This window comes from Brassica napus, chromosome C4 (genome assembly GCF_020379485.1).
Source record: "Brassica napus cultivar Da-Ae chromosome C4, Da-Ae, whole genome shotgun sequence".
Taxonomy (NCBI): Eukaryota; Viridiplantae; Streptophyta; class Magnoliopsida; order Brassicales; family Brassicaceae; genus Brassica; species Brassica napus.
In genome coordinates, this window is record NC_063447.1 from 35,392,919 (window position 1) to 35,401,346 (window position 8,428).

Sequence of the window (8,428 nt, forward strand, 5' to 3'; positions counted from 1 at the left end):
TGAATTGATAATATATCTATTTACAAATTTTTATAGAATTATTAAGTCCGCAAGTGTAGGCAAAACACCTAGTTTTACATATTTGTTAATTACGTATGATTAATAAAATAAGATGGTACTCTTTTTTGTCCTATGAAACAAAAAAATAAACCACTAACAGAAAAAAAAACACAAAAGTGTATTCAGTTCTTCATTACACCAATCAAAAACTTTCATAAACTTGCAGAAAAAGAAATAAGAAGAAGCAAATACACTTTTTTTTTTGTAACACTAGAAAGAAGCAAATACACAGAAATTAGAAATTATACAAAAACATAAGAAAATATAAAATGATACAACACACGGTCATTGTTCCCATGGGTCGTTGAATCAGTTCAGACAATGTTGAGGAACCATCTTGCCATGTGCAGAGCCGTCAACATTCTCACATACCGCACTGGAAGAACCACCCTCGACTCCCTTATGCTCTAGGTTAATGTCAATTAGCTCAACCTTCTTGCACGGAAAGCTCTTGCTACATTGAAGATTCACAGCCACTTTGTTCGTCGATGTTCCATATATATTCTTTAATTTAAGGTCTTGGATTTGAACATGTGATTCTCCCTGAAAAAATTAATGAAAACACAACTTTTTTTTTTCTTGTGTTGTAATAAGAGAAATGAATTATATAAGTTTGTATCTTGCATAGAGAGTTCACCTTCTTTTCACAAGGTGGGTGAGGACAATACTTCTGGTCGATGTTGATAGGCTTTCCAACGTTAATCATTTGAATATTCTCGTACACAAATTTAGAAACCAAAATCTTCGAAGCTGAAGATTCCCAAGTCTTTGATCCGAATACCATCGCTAGTGCCGTTAAATACTATGTCTCTTACGGTTAAGCCATGCATTAACGTCCTTCTCTTCTTTGTTCTTCCCTAAGCTTCCGACACTGATCCCATGTCCGGGACCACAATTGACATTAGAGATATCCATGTTGGTGGTTCCGGAAAGGATGGCTATACAGTCGTCTCCTGTACCAATGTGTGTCTTCGTGATGTTAATGTTGCTACAGAACCCGAACTTTAGCCCATCGGTGTTTGGGCTGTCGCCGGGAGCTGTTATAGTGACGTCAGTGATGTTGAAGTGATGGACAGAGAAGAAATTGAAGTGTCCCATTTTGCTGTTGAGTGACGTTATCCCATTGATTCTTGAGTTGTTCACGAATGCAAATCCCATGGTCTGTGAGAATAATCAAGTTTAGTAACTAGTAAGACACTAGCTGGCTAGAATATAATATATATACACATTATGTGGATGTTGCCTCCTTCAAAACGATATATACTCGTTTTAGTAACGTTTTGTATCTAGATAATTAAATCTATAAATTTATAGGGTAATAGAAAATAATTGAATTGCATAATTTTAATTGTAAAAACATATAATAAAGCATGTAAAAGGATTAAGAAGTGGTATACCATAGCTAGCTTAGGACAACTGGGGTTTTTGTGGCAGTCATTTAGTGGCCAAGACTCTTTCCCTTGGCCGTCGAGTGTACCGGCACCGGAGATAATAAGATTGTTTTTTTTTTTTGACAAAAGATTTAGAGATAATAAGATTGTTAATGTACCTGAAGTGGATCCATGTGTCCTTCTTAATGTCCCTAGGGTTTGAAGGAGCCAATAAAGTTCCATCGATAACGAATTCAATCTGATTCGCGCATGGCCCTACGAACTCTACACCACCAAGATAAAACGTTCCTTTCGGTACATAGATTTTACTATTACCACCTTTCCTTGTGCATGCACTTTTCCATATGTTTGTGAACGCCTAATTTTGGATAAGTTAAACAAAACAAAATCGATAAAATGTTTATTTTTGTGTGTTTCTATATATATTGGTTACTAGTGTTTGAGCCCGTACTACGTACGGGAAAATAATTCTAGAAATTGTGGATAGTAAATCTAGAAAAACTAACAGCAATAATAAACTAAACTACCTCTATTTACCATATTACCTTAATCTCGTCACACACAACATCACAATATGCCATCTTCACGTTTATCAATGGCAAGGTTAGTTAGTTTTACTTTGTCATATATCCATGATAAAATGAAAAGTTCATCCAACTTGATAACATTAAAAAAGTTAACAATAAGATTAGAACTTTCCATGTAAACAAAAAGAGATGTGTTAAATATTTACCTGTAGTATTCCGTAGTCTGATTTTTAGATATATTTGTGCAGTGTTGTTGCTCATTCCTCTTCTTTTAAATAATCCATAAGAAACACTTCAAACAGAATCAAACCTTTTTTTAACGACTAAACCAAACACAATCATACAAAAATAATAGTAGTATTACTCTGAGAAGTAGAGAAAGATAACTTTGACTGAAAAAAGAAAGCATAAAGCTATGTCGAGTCTTGATGCTATACTCAACCAAAAAAAAAGAAACAATTGGAGATTAAGAGAAAGATTACAAAAAAGGATGAAAACAGAGAGATTCGGAGAAGATAGAAAAAGAAATAGAGTCAATTATTTGATTTTTTCTGAGGATAATTAGTTTGAAATCATGCCATGAAAATAGGGAACGTGGAAGAATTCTTTATAGAGATAGTTATTTTATACAGTTATTTGATTTTGTAATGGATTTAAATTTTAATTATTATGTTGATAATTAATTAACTTTTATTGAATTAAAAAAAACCATTTTACTTGTGTCATAATAGGATTGGTTGAGTGACTCGTGCTTTAGTATATAGAGAATGTACATACCTTGGCGTTATCAGTTTTTCCGTTAGCTTTGGCACCATAACGTTGGACGTTAAAAACCTTTGGCCTATTGGTCGGACGACTTGCAACGGCGGCGACGAACAAAAGAGACAAACACAAAACCTTAAACGCAGAAGCAATGCAAGTCATCTTCTTATTTTGTTTAGGGTATATTGAAATAAGAATTTTGTGTTATTAATAAATATCTTTAAGAAACAATGATAAGTGTTTATCTACTGTATTTGCTTATATAGAGTTAATGTGTTTCCACGAACTGTTAGAATAAATCTATTTTTTAAACACAAGAACTTGATTTTTGTTACTAATTAGTAATCATCGGCTAAAATTGAGCTTTTTCTTTTGTATTGGTTTTGGTTGATTATTTATGGTTATGGAAAGGTAATATATGGTTATCTTATTTTTCTTTATTCTCTCATTTGTAACAAAATTTAATTAGGTATTTAATTACTAGTAAATTGTTTCAGTTAATGGGGGTGATTGGTTGGGATTTAGCTTTAAATTTTGTAATGTAAAAATTTGGCTGTTTAAGTTTTGATGTAGATGTATCTGCTTTAGCAGTACATTTTTTCTACAGTCTATAAAATATTGTTTTGGAAATTAGGGGTTTTACAAATATTTTTTATTTTTTTTGTTGTAGCTTTAGAAATTGATTTAAAGCATGATTGGTAGTTTTAAAGGCTGTAAATAAACGTTAAATTTAAAGTAGGTATCTACACCCCAACCAATCACCCACAATATATTTTTTTTTGTCAACAGCATACACAGACTCAACTAAGATCATGATTAACCCGGGGTTCTTAGAGTGGAGTTCTTAGCGGAAGTTAAGAAACTGTTTCTTAACTTTCGATAAGAACCTAGCTCATCATAAGAACCCCAGGTTAATCATGCTCTAAGACTCTCCAAACTACACTGATAAAATCACCCACAATATTTAATTTTAAAATAATTCCATTACATTTATTTTGTAAATAACACTAAATCATCACCAAGAAACTAAATCTATCTACACAATTATTTGAAAAATGATTTCGCTTATTTGCCATCTTCTCCATAATTTTATGATAAATCAGTCTAATTAATTAATATCATAAAAAGTTATTTTAATATATATATCTATTTATCATAATATTTAAGATAATTAATTAATAAGCAGATATTGACAAATTCTATTGATACTATTATTTAAAATATTATTTAAGTATATATATTTATCATGGTATTTGAGGTTATTAAATAAATCAATTAATTAACAATAGATATTAACCAATTTTTCTGCTAATATCATAATTAGGTTTATCTTATATTTAGTTTATGATTTTAATGGCTAACACTACAAAAAAACACGGCCTTAACGACTACAAAATCAGTTGTTAAGTCGTCGTAATACATAGATTACGACGAACTAACTACGAATACGAAATCGTTGTTAGCGGCTCGTCGTAAAGGAGACGTAATCCTAACGACTAACACATGTCGTCGTAATATAGACATAAAACAATAACAATTCGTCGTAAAGGAGACGTAACTTTATGTCCTTTACAGAAGTCGTGTATTAGACGTAACAGTTTGACGTTATGTCGTCGTAAATATTACGATGAATAAACATCGACAACTGTCGTTAAAAGGTCGTAATATTTACGACTATATTACATCGCATTTCGATGTTAATTGGTCGTAATATTTACGACCAGATTACGTCGTATGTTATAATATAATATAACATAATATAAAATATATTTATTTGTAATATTAATTTAAAATTTAAAATATTAAAAAATTGAGATGAAATTTTAAAATATTTTTAAATTTGGAAAATTTTAAAGAACAATATAATATATCATAAAACATCCAAAATGTTATAATATCAAAAATAGAAAACATTAATACATAACCGAAAGAAAATCTAATTATTAAGGTTGATGTCGTAAAAGAGCTCGGCACTGTGGTGAACGGACCGTTGCTCCAAATCTGCCTGCTCTTCCGGAGTGGGATCGGGATTAATGGTCGGACGTACATTTTGCCACATCGCTGCAAGAGCCGGGTTTGTCTCTGCAAGAACATCGAACATCCCCGTGATGGACCTAATGTGGGTTCTGTTGGCCTGGTTGTCTGTCCGGAGCTCCGAAATGACTCGGTTGGCAGCTGTCAAATCTGTCCAGAGCTGCGAATCATCCTGCATTCTCGCCGCATATTCCAGCTCTTGACCTCAGAACATCGTTAACCGTACCGATCCCGACCATCCGTCCCCTTTTTTTCGGGACAATCTTCAATTAATGAAACGAATATTAGTGCATATATAAAACTGAAAAAATTAAAATGTATATAAAATATATTTAAAAGATTAAAAATTCTACATGTTCAAAATTTTTGTCTTGTTCGACGGTAGACAACTGAACTGGTTCTGCTTCGGGATTTTGTTGGGACAGTTGTGTCTGGATATCCTGTATTCGAGTCTCGACATCGTTGTAGATCATTTCTGCTTCAGGATGCACAAACGTCCCATCAGAATGCTGGTGTGTCGTCTTGTAAAGTCGGGAAAGAGATGGTGGTGCTCCTTCTTGAGCCGTCCACAAAAAAAATTAAAATAATTAATTTCACGCATTCAAAAAACATTTAGTTAATTATTATTTTAAATTGAAGAAAGATAGAAGACTTAAAATGTGAAGGGCTTTCCCGGCGTGTGGGATCTGTCCGGAAGTATGGGGTATGGGCAAATTTCCCTGAGCATCACGAGTCATCCTAGACGCAGAGCACTTGAGAGACTTCCGAACAGACTTGCGCAAATTCCAATAAGCCTTTAAGCCCTTTCAAACGTCATCGCTGATGTAGAGGGGTTGCGACCTATCCCCTAAAACCCTCCACTTCTCCTTCCAATCCGCAACATTATTTTTAGGCGAGCCATCGCCTTCTCGTTGAATGCTTCCTTCACCGTCTCATTAACAGCAATAGACCAATTATATTGTTGCTACAAAAAAAGTTTAAATTAAAAATAATTAAATAAATTAAAAAATAAATATACTTAATTAAATATTGAAAAATTTAATTAGAATTAAAATTTTAATTACCACAAAGTACATGAACCACGTCCTCCGTACGTGGTCCGGTGTAAGAGTTCAGTTCGGATGCGCTTCCCGGAAGTTTGCCTTGATGATTCCCGAAACGCTCCGTCCAAGACAATTGTCCGTGTTAAACCTAAAAAATTTAATTACAAGAATTTATGAGACTGATATATATATATATAATTAAAAATAATTACATTTTTAATAATTTAAAATATATTTAAAATTACCATAAAGTGTTAGGAGGTCGATTTAGGTCGATGATGGGAAGACCTTCTCGTCCCAACATCTGGAGGAGGTCTTCCACCGTATATCGAGCATATGGAGCATTCGGTGGCACCATCAAATCCGGATGGAGAGCTGGAGGAGCCGGAGGAGCTTCGGGAGCTGGGGCAGGTGGAGGAGGTGGAGGCTGCTGTGGTGCAGACTGCTGTGGAGGACGCTGCTGTGGCTGGTCATACTGAGGCTGGAAATCAGCCTCATACCGAGGCTGGTAATCCGCCTCATACCGAGGCTGGTAATCCGCCTCATACCGAGGCTGGTAATCCGCCTCATACCGAGGCTGGTAATCCGCCTCATACCGAGGCTGGTATGGTGGAAGCTCATACTGCACAGGAGGCGCATACTCATGTGCGGATGATCTTCCCTAAGATTGGCTCTCAGGGACATGCTCCTGTGCAGATGTAGTGCCGGATCTAGAAGCTGATGGGTCCGTCTGATTAAGAAATGTTTCCCCATACGTGGCGTGAGTCGCAGCTGCTAGGTTCCTAAGTCTCTTTCTACCGTAAACCATATCGTCGATCTGTTAAAAAAAACATTACACTTAGAAATTAATATTATTTAAATAAGTTATTAAAAATATTCTAAAACTAATTCCAAACTAAATCTAATTCAATCCTAAACTAATTCCAAGCTTAATCTAATTCCTTTCTAAATTAACCACCTAAAAACTATATAAAAAAACATTACCTTATGGAGAGGCGAAGTCGTTGTTAGAAAGAGAGGAGTGAGCATCGAAATAGCTTCGACGCCCCGGGTTTATATAAGGATTTAAGTTTCGTCTTTAGTGGGTCGTAACTTCGTCATAATTTAGATCTCACTTACGACGACAGAAAATTTACGACAAATTAAAGACGACGTCTACTTTGCATTTACGACGAATTAAAGACGCCCACATGAAGAATTACGATGAATTAAAGACGACCACGTTTAGCTTACGATGAATTAAAGACAAAATTGGCACAACCATAGTTAACAACTTGGTACAACCATAGTTAACAACTTGGTTACAACGACCGGTTTTTTAGGAAGACTTTAAATTATCTTCGAGAGAGTTATCAGAGCCTAAGGATCCCCCCGAAGAAACTAAATATTTTATATTTGTTTCTTGGGAGGAATCCTCGGGCTTCTGATAGATCTCTCGAAGAGATTTAGAATCTGTTTTAAGAATGAAAGATTGAACTTGTGCATTTTGAAATGAGGGAGTGAAGTTCATATTTATAGGCTTGAATCTAAGCATTCGTCCTAAAGTCGAAGTAATTTTACGACGACATAAGTACAAATATATTTTGCTCGTGTCTTAGTCGTCGTAAAATCACTACCAAGTTACGACGAATGGTAATAATATCTCGTAAAGGCATTCGTCGTGACTTTGTCGTAAAATAAGCGGCGTCTTTAATTCGTCGTTATTTACTTCATGTTTATGACGACTTTATTGTTTACGGAAAAATAGAGACCCCACTTGGTTATACCCTAAAACCGAAACACCAAACATCATAAGTTATACTCTAAACCCCAAACAACAAAATGTCATAACTTATCCAAACGTTTTTTTTTTGACATTAAGTTCATACTTTAACAAAATAATGAAAACGACAAACAACAAATTCAAATTTCATAACTTCAAGTTACAATAAGTTCATACTTAAACAAGAAAATGAAAACCACAAACAACAAAATTACATAACTTCAAGTTCACTCGTCATCAGAACCGTCATCCGGATCATCACTTCCTTCAAATTCATCTTCGATGGCTTCATCCGCTACTTCGTAGGGCAGATCTTCATATCCCCGGTTTTGCGGATCAACAAGTAATATTTAATCTTTAGCTTGTTCTGGTATGTCCACTACATTTACGGCATCTTCTTGTAAAGGCGGTTGTTCATCACTCAATACTCGGCCCCGAGGTGTAACTTTTATAGTGGCTAACCAAGATATTCCAGATTGTCCGATCCTCAGATATGAAATAAAACATACTTGGTCTGCTTGAGATGCCAATACGTAGGGTTCAAATTTGTTGTACCTCCGTGTAGCAATGATATCCACAACTCCAAACTTGCTATACCGAATACCTCTATTCTCAGTGGGGTCAAACCAATCACATTTGAAGAGGACACATTTCATTTTCACTAAACTAGAGAATTCCACTTCGATGATCTCTTGCAAGACCCCATAGAAATCTGTTTCACCTTTCACACATATTCCATAGTTAACCGTTGCTCGACGACTTCCATACTCATAGGTGTGAAAAGTGTAACCTCGTGTGAAGTACATAGGTGATGTGGTGACCTTAGCGACGAGACCTTGTATCAATTCA

The 8,428-nt window shown here is 34.8% G+C and overlaps 1 pseudogene; it reads right to left on the bottom strand.

Annotated features, from left to right (window-relative positions):
* Positions 1-55: 55 nt before the first annotated feature.
* On the bottom strand, positions 56-3,830 carry LOC106379779 (annotated as a pseudogene).
* Between the last annotated feature and the right edge of the window lie 4,598 nt (positions 3,831-8,428).